Genomic DNA, 13,435 nt, shown 5'->3' with positions numbered 1-13,435 from the left:
AATGCACTTTGAAAGTATCAAGAGCGGTAACAAAGACACGTCACGACATATCAATAAAAAATATCCAAAGTCATACGTTTCCAACGAGAAACTTCCAAAATGTACTGTGAAAGCATCAAATGAGATAACAGTGACAAAACAAGACAGGACAGTACAAAAGTATCTTGGTTCATATGTTTTAAACGAAAAAAACTTCCAAAATGAAATTTGAAACATCAAATGGGGTGACACTGACAAGATAAACCATAAAACAACACTATGAATTCATCCTGAGTCATACGATTCAAAGTGAAAAATTTCCACAATGTGCCTTGAAAGCATCAAGAGCGATAACCAAGGCAATTTACGACGGCATCACAACAAAAATATCCCAAGTCATATGTTTCTAACGAGAAAGTTTCAAAATGCACTTAGAAAGCATCAACTGAGGTAACACTGGCATGATAAATCACGACACAGCACTACAAGAACATTTTGAGTCATACGTTTCAAACGAGAAACTTCCAAGATGCAGTTTGAAACATCAACTGAGGTAACACTGACAAGTCGAACCTCGACACTACACTAGAAAAACATCTCGAGTGATACGTTTCAAACGAAAAAACTTTCCAAAATGAACTTTGAAGCATCAACTGAGGTAACAGTGACAAGACAAACCCTGACACTACGCTACAAAAACATCTTGAGTCATGTGTATCAAACGAGAAACTTCCAAAATGGACTTTGAAACGTCAACAGATGTAACACAGTCAAATAAAGCTTCCAAAATGCAATTTGGAAAATCAGAAAAGGTAACACTGACATGAAAAACCATGACACAACAATATAAAAATATCATGAGTCAGACGTTTCCTATGAAAGAAAAAAATGCACTTTGAAATATCAAGGGAGGTAACACTGACAAGATAAAGCACAACACAACACTATAAATACATCTTGAGTCATACGTATAAACCGAGAAAGCTTCCAAATGCACTTTGAAACATCAATGGAGTTAACACTGATACGGAAAACCACGGCACTGCACTATAAAGAAAGCATAAGTCATATGTCTCACTCGAGGCTGAATTTTTTCATGCTCTGGATCTATTAAACCCTAGGAAAATAGTGAAAAATATGTAAAAATATTAAAATATGGAAAAATAATATCTTAAAATGCTCAAACCTCGGGCCATAAGCCCTAGAAAATATTACTTATATGAAGTAAATTTTAAAATATTGAAGATATTTGGTTAAATGCTTAAATGCTTGTATATCCATAGTCAAAACTTTCCCATAGTGAGTTGGATGCGTAATGCCATGGTGGTGTGATCTTTTGTGGAGCATCATGAATCTCTTGGCTTGCGAAAAACAAGAATCAATGGGTTGAAGCATAAATTTTAACAAGAAATGTCTTAAAAGTTTCTTAGGAACGATGATATGATGTCAGGGGGTGCCACAGAGCAATAGTAGTGGGGTACTGTGGAGTTTATTGGTTGGAATATCATGCTCTAGTAAAGAAATTACGAATTCTCGTTGTTCAAAAATATACTGTTTTATTTAAATTCACTAGCTTATGTTTGGAGTGAAACGGTTGAAAATATCCTAGGGGGGTTGATCCTAGGGGGTGCGGTGGATGACGGATGGGGAGGTGTGTAATTCCATGATGGTGTGAATTGACATGGTGTATCACATAGGTATAGGTTGGGAGATCTTGAATCACCGGATTGAGGCTTAATTTTTAACAAGAAATGTCTGAAAAATGTCTTAGGAATGATTTTTCTGGGGTGTGGGGGAAGTCAAATAATGGTACTGTAACGTGAATTGTATGGAGTATTGTGTTCTACAGTTTAAACGTTAAGATGGAGGTTTTAAAGAATTTTTGCCATGGAGGGTGGGGGGGGGGGGATGAAAATCTAATTTGCACTCAAAGAAATGCTATATTTTCGTTAAGATTTTCCGAAAATACCTCAATAATGCCTAAAAATTTGCATCTAATATCAACCTTTCCCTCTGGAAATGATTGCTAGAGGGAGGGTGGGGTGTATTGTCACAATAATGTGAAATCTAACATCCCACTCAAAGAAACGATACATTTTCGTTAAAAAGTTCTTAATAGGGTTTAAATTTGCATCTAATATCAGGCATATCTCCTTGTGTTTCATGCTAGGATTCCCGAATTTCTATAATACACTGTTCTTTTTCTATATATTACGATAAGCCTTTTTTCACGTTTTTTTTGTTTGTCGTGTTTTTTAAGTGTTTTTTTGTGATTTTAATATTCTTGTAAATCTGTTGGAAATAACAAAACTTATTTACAAAGTCTGTGTTTTTAAGATTTATTGTTTAGCACGATCAAGGTGTTTAGACAATTTAAGCATCCCTTAGTTTTTATCGCTAGAAATACATTTAGAGCAATTTTGTCTAAAAATAAATATTTCCTCTGCGTGTTTTGCATCATCGATTTTACACCTGGCATGACATGAGCTTGGAATTCCTTCAGATATGCCATGGAATAGTCAAAGGTGTGTCTTGTGACGTCACGGGAATGTGCTATTTCTTGAAAGTATTTCCCAAATACAGGATACTGGGAATGGAAGTTTAGTATTGTTGCTTGGAGCGCTTTCCCACTGAAAGGAAGTTGACTTTTCGAGTCTTAGCAACGGAAAGCTTTGAACGTTTCGGGCGAAAAATTAAATGCCGAAAAAATGGTATTATATGACAGTGATTCGCACCATCATTACAAAAGAAGTGTGTGCTGACCTTACGTAAAGTGTGCGCCGTCATTAAGTTAAAAGAAAGAATAAAATACTTTGAAAGTTTCGGTCGAAAAATAAAATGCTAAAAAAGTATTACGGGACAGTGATGGCTGCGCAATCATTAGGTGACCTCACATAAGGTGTCTGCTTTCGATAAGTTACAAGCGGTGGTTTCCCATGGGTCCTGACGCTAGGTTACATAAAATTGTGTCATCCTTATTAGACCTTACCGTTTAAGAGGGTGTGTGTCGTTTGACGTCATTGGAGTCCAGAGGGATGTGTAGTGGGAATCTTAGCAGCCGACCACTAGAAACGGGGACCCTATTATACAGGTGTGAGGGATTAGGAGATTTCCTATCTGGCCCTTTAACATCCCATGCTAGTTAAAGTGCGAGGGTGTGTCGTGGCGTCAGAAGGCGGGAATCTTGCCAGAACTGTCGTGATTTCACAGGGCTGTCGTTACGTGACAGGGCATGCCGTCGGAATCCCATGGAAAAAGGGAGGGCATGTCGTCAAACCTGAAGTGCCCTCACTATTCTTATTTGATATTAATGATACTAACATTGATATTTATTCTTTAAAAGTAGAATCTGGTCGTAGTTATTACCCCATAGGCTTAGTTATTACACCTTTTGACTGTTTTGGAAAACTTTATTCAAATTTCGATCACTGCTGAGGGGAAAAGGCATTTTAAAAGGGTAAAATGAAGGCTGGTCCCCCTATGCTCACTCTTCAACATCTCTCCCCCACATACCCTGCAATCTTTAACTTGATACCCTCAACCTTTCCTTAAATATTACTGATACGCCCTTTTGACAACCAGTTTGCACATAGGGTGTTTTGGTTTTGCCAAAAAATTCCCCTTGAAATTTCTTGAAATTTGTCGCAAGTAAAAGTACTCGCAGTTGCACTTTCGTGCATCTGACCCCAGGCATGCCTGAGCGTCCTTGTAACTGAACCCTCGTGTAACTGAGCCTTCGTGCAACTGAACCCCTCCTGAAACTGAACCCCATGCAACTGAACCCTCGCGCAACTAAACCCTCGTTTAACTGAACCCTCGTACAACTCAATTCCCGTTTAAATGAACCCTCGTGCAACTGAACTCCCGTGCAACTGAACCCTAGTGCAACTGAGCCCTCATGCAACTGAATACCCATGCAATCCAACCCCGTTACAGCTCAACCCTCTCTCAAATAATATCCGTGAAACTTAACCCCGTTCAGCTCAACCCTCATTCAGCACAACCTTCTTTGTAATTCAATCCTCGTGCAACTCAACCTCCATTCAACTCAACTTCCGTGCAATTTAACCCTCATTTAATGCAATCCTTATTCAACTCAACCCCCGTTTAACCCAAATCATTCTGGCTCAAATCCATTCAAATCAAGCGTATTCAGCCCAACCCTCCTTGAATCGATAGTATAACTAGAAAATTTAATTCAGCCCGTTTTGTCAGAGATGGTAAAAGCTAACTCTAATGAAAAGGTCTGTATTTATTGGATACTGTTTTTGTATGCCGCTTCGATGTGTAACTAGCCCCCCCCCCCCTATAAAAACAACAATTTATCTCTCTGATCTATATATTTGAAAGTTAGTGAAACTTTTTAGGCCCGGGATCCGAGCACTCTTGAATGTCATGGTTTTAGCAATAGGTTCAGTCGAACGAGGGTACAGTTAAAGGGGATTCAGCTTCACGAGGGGTTCAATTGCACGAGGGTTCGGTTAAATGGATTTCAGTTGTACGAGGGGTAACTTACACGAGGGTTGAGTTAGACCAGTGTTTGGCTACACAGGGGTCTAATTACTCGAGGGTTCAGTTGCACGAGAGTTCAGTTTAAGGAGGGTTCACTTTAACGGGGGTTTCCAGAGGGCAGGATTGATGTTATACGCAAATTGTTAGGCATTGTTGAGGTATTTCTGGGAACCCTTAACGAAAATACAGCGTTTCTTTGAGTGCAAGTTAGATTTTCGCTCCCCCACCTCCATGGTAAAAATTCTTTAACACCTCCATATTAACTTTTAAACTGTAGAACACGTTACTCCATGCAATTCACGCCACATTACCATTATTTGACTGCCCCCACACCCCCTAAAAATCATTCATAAGACATTTTTCAGACATTTCTTGTTAAAAACTATGCCGCAATCCGGTGATTCAAGTTTTCCCAACCCATCCCTATGTGATACAACATGTTAATTCACACCACCATGACAGTACACAACTCCCCCTCAGTCATCCAAGTGGCACCATCCCTAAACCCCCCACCCCAGTAGGAAATTTTCAACTGTTTCACTCCAAAAATAAGCTAGTGAATCTAAATTAAACAGTATATTTTTGAAAAGCGAGAAGTTGCCATTTCTTTGCTAGAGCATGATACTCCAACCAATTCACGGCACAGTACACCACTACTATTGCTCTTTAGCACCCTATGACATCGCATCATCATTCCTAAGACATTTTTCAGACATTTCTTGTCAAAATTTATGGTTCAACCCATTAATTCATGTTTTTCGCAAGCCAAGCCATTCATGATGCTCCACAAAACACATAAAACCACCACGGCATTACACGCCTGGCCCAGTGTGGGGAAAGTTTGACTATGGATATACAAGCATTTAAGGGTTTAAGCAACTATCTTCAATATTTAAAATTTACTTCATATATTTGATAATTTCTAGGGCTTTTTCTACGGCCCGAGGTTTGAGAATTTCAAGTTATTATTTTTCCATTTTATTTTTTTTTTACATATTTTCACTATTTTCCTGGGGTTTAATAGATCCAGGGCATGAAAAATTCAGCCTCGAGTAAGACGTATGACTTAGGCTTTCTTTATAGTGCTGTGTCATTGTTTTTCGCATCAGTATTACCTCCATTGATGTTTCGAAGTGCACTTAGAAGCTTTGTGGTTTGATATTTATGACTCAAGATGTATTTATAGTGTTGTGTCGTGCTTTATCTTGTCAATGTTCCCTCTCTTGATTTTTCAAAGTATATTTTTTCTTTCATAGGAAACGCATGACTCAATATATTTCTATAGCGTTGTGTCATGGTTTATCATGTCAGTGTTACCTCTGTCGATATTTCTAATTGCAATTTGGAAGTTTTCTCGTTTGAAACATATGACTCAAGATGTTTTTGTAGTTTTGTGTCGTGCTTTATCTTGACTGTGTTACATCTGTTGATGTTTAAAAGTTCATTTTGGAAGTTCCTCGTTTGATACGTATGACTCAAGATGCTTTTGTAGTGTAGTGTCATGGTTTATCTTGTCACTGTTACCTTTATTGATGCTTCAAAGTTCATTTTGGAAAGTTTCTCATTTGAAACGTATCACTCAAGATGTTTTTCTAGTGTAGTGTAGAGGTTCGAATTGTCAGAGTTACCTCAGTTGATGTTTCAAACTGCATCTTGGAAGTTTCTCGTTTGAAACGTAAGACTTGGAATGTTCAAGTAGTTCTATGTCGTAGTTTATCATGCCAGTGTTACCTCAGTTGATACTTTCAAAGTGCTTTTTGGATGTTTTTCGTTTGAAACGCATGGCATGGGATATTTTTGTTGTGATGTGTCGTGATTTGTCTTTGTTACCTCTCCTGATGCTCTAAAAGTGCATTGTGGACGTTTTTCCCTTTGAATCGTATTACTCAGGATGTATTCATAGTGTTGTGTTGTTGTTTATCCTGTCAGTGTCACCTCAGCTGATGTTTCAAAGTTGATTTTGGAAGGGATTTTTTTCGTTTGAAACATATGAATTAAGATGTTTTTGTACTGTCCTGGTTTGTCTTGTCACTGTTACCTTATTTGGTGCTTTGAAAGTGCATTTTGGAAGTTTCGCGTTTGAAACGTATGACTTGGGATATTTTTATAGTGATGTGTATTATTCAGGATGTATTAATAGTGTTGTGTCTTAGTGAATTTGTAGTGATGTCTTTGTTACCTTTCTTGATGCTTTCAAAGTGCATTGTGGAAGTTTTTTAGTTTGAATCGTATGACTCAGGATGTATTTATGGTGTTGTGTCGTGGTGCTTCTTGTCAGTGTTACCTCTGTTAATGTTTTCAAAGTTCATTTCTGAATTTTTATGGTTTGAAACATATGACTCGGAATGTTTCAATAGTGTTGTGTCATGGTTTATCTTGTCACTGGTACCTATGTTGATGTTTCAATATTTATTTGGAATTTGTTTTTTTTTCTTTTGAAACATATGACTCAAGATATTCTTGTACTGCTTTGTCTTGTCACTGTTACCTCACTTGATATTTCAAAGTGCATTTTGAATTTTTGAAAACACACGACTCAAGATATTTTTCTACTGTTGTATCGTAGTTTATCTTATCAGTGTAACAAAGTTTTACTAAATACTATCAAATTTTTGTGGGGAATTAACAAGTTTTTCTTAATAGTAACCGATTTTTTCTAATAGCAGCAGTATTTTCGTCAAAAATTACAAATTAATCTTAGAAGTAAAAATTTTCTGTTAATTTTACCAAGTTTTCTAGTAGAAGTAGCATTTTTGTTCTTAACACTTCAAAATTTTCTCTTCGGAGTATCAACTTTTTCTCTTAATACTAACAAATTTATACTTAATACGATCAAATTTTCCATGGAAGTGACAACCTTTTCTTAATAGTAACAAATTTGTTAGAAGTAGCAGCTTTTTCTTAATATTAACAAATTTTCTCTTCGAAGTGGTAACTTTTTTCCTTAATGCTAACAAAGTTTTACTTAATACGGTCAAATTTCTTATGGAAGTAACATTTTTTCTTAATAGTAACAATTTTTTTCTAATAGCTGCAACTTTTCCGTTAAAGTTAACAAATTCCCCTTAGAAGTAAAAATTTTCTATTCATGCTACCAAGTTTTTGTTAGAAGTAGCCATTTTTCTTAACGCTAACAAATTTTCTCTTCGAAGTAACAACTTTTTCCTTAATACTAACAAATGTTTACTTAATACAATCAAATTTTTCATGGAGGTAACACCTTTTTCTTTAATACTAAGAAACCTTTACCTAATATTATAAAATATCCAATGGAGGTAACAGGTTTTTCTGAATAGTAAAAAAAAAATTATAATAGCAGCAAGCTTTCCGTCAAAGATAACCAATTTCTCTTAGATGTAACAATTTTCTGTATATGCTAACAAGTTTTTCGCTAGAAGTAGCAAGTTTCCCTTAACACTAACAAATTTTCTCTTCGAAATAAAAACTTTTTTCCTTAATACTAACAAAGTTTTCTTAATATGATCAAATTTCTCATGGAGGTAACAGCTTCCAAATAAACTTTGAAAGATCAACTGAGGTATCAGTGACAAGATAAACCATGACACAACACTATTGAAATATTCTGAGTTATATGTTTCAAACGGTAAAACTTGGAAAATGCACTTTAAAAATATTAACAGAGGTAACACTGTTATTGCAAACCACTAAACAACACTATAAATACATCCTGAGTCATACGATTCAAAAGAAAAACTTCCACAATGTACTTTGAAAGCATCAAGAGTGGTAACAAAGACAAGTCACGACACATCAATAAAAAAATATCCCAAGTCATACGTTTCCAACGAAAAACTTCCAAAATGCACTTTGAAAGCATCAAATTAGATAACAGTGACAAAACAAACCAGGAGAGTACAAAAATATCTTGGTTCATATGTTTTAAACGAAACAAAATTCCAAAATGAAATTTGAAAAATTAAATGGGGTGACACTGACAAGATAAACCATGACACAACACTATGAATTCATCCTGAGTTATACGATTCAAAGGAAAAAACTTCCTCAATTCACCTTGAAAGCATCAGGAGAGATAACAAAGACAATTCACGACAAATCACAACAAAAATATCCCAAGTCATACGTTTCAAACGAGAAATTACTTAGAAAGCATCAACTGAGGTAACTCTGGCATGATAATTCACAACACAGCACTACAAGAACATTCTGAGTCATACGTTTCAAACAACAAACTTCCAAGATGCAGTTTGAAAAATCAAATGAGGTAACACTGACAATTCAAACCTCGGCACAACACTAGAAAAAGATCTAGATTGATACGTTTCAAACGAAAAAACTTTACAAAATGAACTTTAAAACATCAATTTAGCTAACAGGAACAAGACAAACCCTGACACTACGCTACAAAAACATCTTGAGTCATGTGTATCAAACGAGAAACTTCCAAAATGGACTTTGAAACGTCAACAGATGTAACACAGTCAAATAAAGCTTCCAAAATGCAATTTGGAACATCAGAAAAGGTAACACTGACATGAAAAACCATGACATGACAATATAAAAATATCTTGAGTCTTACGTTTCTTATGAAAGAAAAAAATGCACTTTGAAATATCAAGAGAGGTAACACTGACAAAAAAAGCACAACACAACACTATAAATAAATCTTGAGTCATACGTATCAAACGAGAAAATTTCCAAATGCACTTTGAAACAGCAATGGAGGCAACACTGATACGAAAAACCACAGCACAGCACTATAAAGAAAGCATAAGTCATATGTCTCACTCGAGGCTGAATTTTTTCATGCTCTGGATCTATTAAACCCTAGGAAAATAGTGAAAAATATGTAAAAATATTAAAATATGGAAAATAATATCTTAAAACTCTGAATCCTCGGGCCGTAAACCCTAGAAAATATTAAATATATGAAGTAAATGTAAGGATATTGAAGATAATTGGTTAAATCCTTAAGTGCTTGTATATCCATAGTCAAAGAGTCCCCGCAGTGGGCCGGTTTTGTAATGCCATGGTGGTGTGATCATTTTTCGAGCATCATCAATGGCTTGGCTTGCGAAAAACAAGAATTAATGGGTTGAAGCATGAATTTTAACAAAAAATGTCTGAAAAATTTTCTTAGGAATGACGATGCGATGTCAGGGGGTGCCACAGAGCAATAGTAGTGGGGTAGTGGAGTTTATTGGTTGGAGTATCATGCTCTAGTAAAGAAATTGCGACTTCTTGCTGTTTAAAAATATACTGTTTTATTTAAATTCACTAGCTTATGTTTGGAGTGAAACGGTTGAAAATATCCTAGGGGGGTTGATCCTAGGGGGTGGGGTGGATGACGGATGGGGAGGTGTGTAATGCCACGATAGTGTGAATTAACATGGTTTTTAACGTAGTGATAGGTTGGGAAATCTTGAATCACCAGAATGAGGCATAATTTTAACAAGAAATGTCTAAAAAATGTCTTAGGAATGATTTTTCTGTTGTGTGGGGGAAGTCAAATAATGGTACTGTAACGTGAATTGCATGGAGTAATGTGTTCTACAGTTTAAACGTTAAGATGGAGGTTTTAAAGAATTTTTGCCATGGAGGGTGGAGGGGGGGGTGAAAATATAACTTGCGCTCAAAGAAACGCTGTATTTTCGTTAAGAGTTTCCGGAAATACCTCAACAATGCCTAGAAATTTGCATCTAATATCAACCTCTCCCTCTGGAAATGATTGCGAGAGGGAGCGTGGTTTGTTTTGTCACAACGGTGGGAAATCTTACATCCTACTCAATGAAAAGATACATTTTCGTTAAAAAGTTCTTAATAGGGCTTAAATTTGCATCTAATATCAGCCATATCCCCTGGTATTTCATGCTAGGACTCACGAATTTCTATAGTACACTGTTCTTTTTGTATACGATAAGGCTTTTTTCACGTTTTTTTTGTTTGTCGGGTCTTTTAACTGTTTTTTTTTGTGATTTTAATATTCTTGTAAATCTGTTGGAAATAACAAAACTTATTTACAAAGTCTGAGTTTGCAAGTTGTCTTGGTGATCACGATAAAAATGTTTAGACAGTTTAAGTACCCGTTTTTCTTCATTACTAGGAATACTATTTCGATAAATATTGTATAAAAATAAATATTTCCTCTGCGTGTTCCGCATCATCGATTTTACACCTGGCATGACATGAGCTTGGAATTCCTTCAGATATGCCATGGAATAGTCAAAGGTGTGTCTTGTGACGTCACGGGAATGTGCTATTTCTTGAAAGTATTTCCCAAATACAGGATACTGGGAATGGAAGTTTAGTCGTATTACTTGGAGGGCTTTTCAACTGGAAGAAAATTGACCTTTCGAGTCCTAGCGACGGAAAACGTTTGCTTTTAACGTTTCGGGTGAAAAATAAAATGCCAAAAAAATAGTATTATGTGACAGTGTTTCGCACCGTCATTACAAATAAAGTGTGTGCTGACCTTACGTAAAGTGTGCGCCGTCATTAGGTTAAAACAAAGAATAAAAATGATTTGAAAGTTTCGGTCGAAAAATAAAATGCTAAAAAAGTATTACGTGACAGTGATGGCTGCGCAATCATTAGGTGACATCACATAAGGTGTCTGCTTTCGTTAAGTTAGAATCGGGGGTTTCCCATGGGTCCTGACGCTAGGTTACATAAAATTGTGTCGTCCTTATTAGACCTGACTGTTTAAAACGGGGTGTGTCGTTTGACGTCAATGGAGTCCAGAGGGATGTTTCGTGGGAATCTTAGCAGCCGACCACTGGAAACAGGGACTGCATTGCACAGGTGTGAGGGATTAGGAGCTCTCCTCTATGGCCCTTTAACATCCCATGCTAGTTAAAGTGTGAGGGTGTGTCGTGGCGTCAGAAGGCGGAAATCTCGCCGGAACTGTCGTGATTTCACAGGGCTGTCGTAATGTGACAGGGCATGCCGTCGGAATCCCATGGAAAAAGGGAGGGCAGGTCGTCAAACCTGAAATGCCCTAACTTCTCTTATTTGATATTAATGATACTAATGTTGATATTTATTCTTTAAAAGTAGAATCTGGTCGTAGTTATTACCCCATAGGCTTAGTTATTAGACCTTTTGACTGTTTTTGAAAACTATTCAAATTTCGATCACTGCTGAAGGGAAATGGCATTTGAAAAGGGTAAAACGAAGGCTGGTTGCCCTCCACTGACTCTTCAACATCTCTCCCCTACATACCCTGCAATCTTTAACTTGATACCCTCAACCTTTCCTTAAATATTGCTGATACGCCCTTTTGACAACCAGTATGCACATAGGGTGTTTTGGTTTTGCCCTTAACCCCGTTCTTAACCCCGAGAAAATTGCTACTTCTAACAGAAAACTTGTTAGCATAGACAGAAAATTGTTACTTCTAAGAGAAATTTGTTATCTTCGACGGAAAACTTGCTGCTATTAGAAAAAAAAATTTACTATTAATAAAAAGTTGTTACTTCCAAGAGAAATTTGACAGTATTAAGTAAACATTTGTTAATATTAAGGAAAAAGTTGTTACTTCGAAGAGAAAATTTTTTAGTGTTAAGAAAGAATTGCTACTTCTAACAGAAAACTTGGTAGCATGAACAGAGAATTTTTACTTCTTAAGAGAAATTTGTTAACTTTAACGGAAAACTTGCAGCTATTAGAAAAAAATTGTTACTATTAAGAAAATGCTATTACCTCCAAGAAAAATTTAGTCGTTTCAAGTAAAAATTGGTTGGCATTAAGGAAAAAAGCTGTCACGTCTAAGTAAAAATTTTTAGTGTCAATAAGAACATGTTACTTCTAACAAAAACTTGGTAGCGAAAACAGAAAATTGTTGCTTCTAAGAGAAATTTGTTATCTTTCACGGAAAACGTGCTGCTATTAGAAAAAGTTGTTACTATTAAGGAAAAAAGTTGTTACTTCGAAGAGAAAATATGTTAGTGTTAAGAAAAACTTACTTCTTCTAACTTACCCCGTTCAGCTCTACCCTCATTCAGCACATACTTCTTTGTAATTCAACCCTCGTGCAACTCAACCTCCATTCAACTCAACTTCCGTGAAATTCAACCCTCATTTAATGCAATCCTTATTCAACTCAACCCCCGTTTAACCCAAACCATTCTGGCTCAAATCCATTCAAATCAAGCGCATTCAGCCCAACCCTCCTTTAATCGATAGTATAACTAGAAAATTTAATTCAGCCCGTTTTGTCGGATATTGTAAAAGCTAACTCTAATAAAAAGGTCTGTATTTATTGGATAATGTTTTTGTATGCCGCTTCGATGTGTAACTAGTCCCCTCCCCACCCCCTATAAAAAACAACGATTTATCCCTCTGTTCTATGTATTAAAAAGTTAGTGAAACTTTTTAGGCCCAGGATCCGAGCACTCTTGAATGTCATGGTTTTACCAATAGGTCAGTCGAACGAGGGTACAGTTAAAGGGGATTCAGTTTCACGGGGGGTTCAATTGCACGAGGGTTCAGTTAAATGGATTTCAGTTGTACGAGGGGTCACTTACACGAGGTTTGAGTTAGACCAGTGTTTGGCTACACAGGGGTCCAATTACTCGAGGGTTCAGTTGCACGAGGGTTCAGTTTAAGCAGGGTTCACTTTCACGGGGGTGTCCAGAGGGCAGGATTGATGTTATACGCAAATTTTTAGGCATCGTTGAGGTATTTCTAGGGACCCTTAACTAAAATACAGCGTTTCTTTGAGTGCAAGTTAGATTTTCGCTCCCCAACCTCCATGGTAAAAATTCTTTAACACCTCCATATTAAAAATACAGCGTTTCTTTGAGTGCAAGTTAGATTTTCGCTCCCCCACCTCCATGGTAAAAATTCTTTAACACCTCCATATTAACTTTTAAACTGTAGAACACGTTACTCCATGCAATTCACGCCACATTACCATTATTTGACTGCCCCCACACCCCCTAACAATCATTCATCTCGTTGCCCT

The 13,435-nt window shown here is 36.6% G+C and overlaps 1 protein-coding gene across 2 annotated transcripts in view; it reads left to right on the top strand.

The window, feature by feature from the left end:
- Positions 1-13,435, top strand: part of LOC148952098 (EF-hand domain-containing protein 1-like) — a 174,624-nt gene that overhangs the window by 21,725 nt on the left and 139,464 nt on the right. The window lies entirely within an intron of this gene.

The sequence above is a fragment of the Artemia sp. Qi Xiang Cuo genome, chromosome 5, assembly GCF_049724085.1.
Source record: "Artemia sp. Qi Xiang Cuo chromosome 5, ASM4972408v1, whole genome shotgun sequence".
NCBI lineage: Eukaryota > Metazoa > Arthropoda > Branchiopoda > Anostraca > Artemiidae > Artemia > Artemia sp. Qi Xiang Cuo.
Note: the sequence above shows the minus strand (reverse complement) of the source record. Positions and strands in the feature narration are given on the sequence as shown.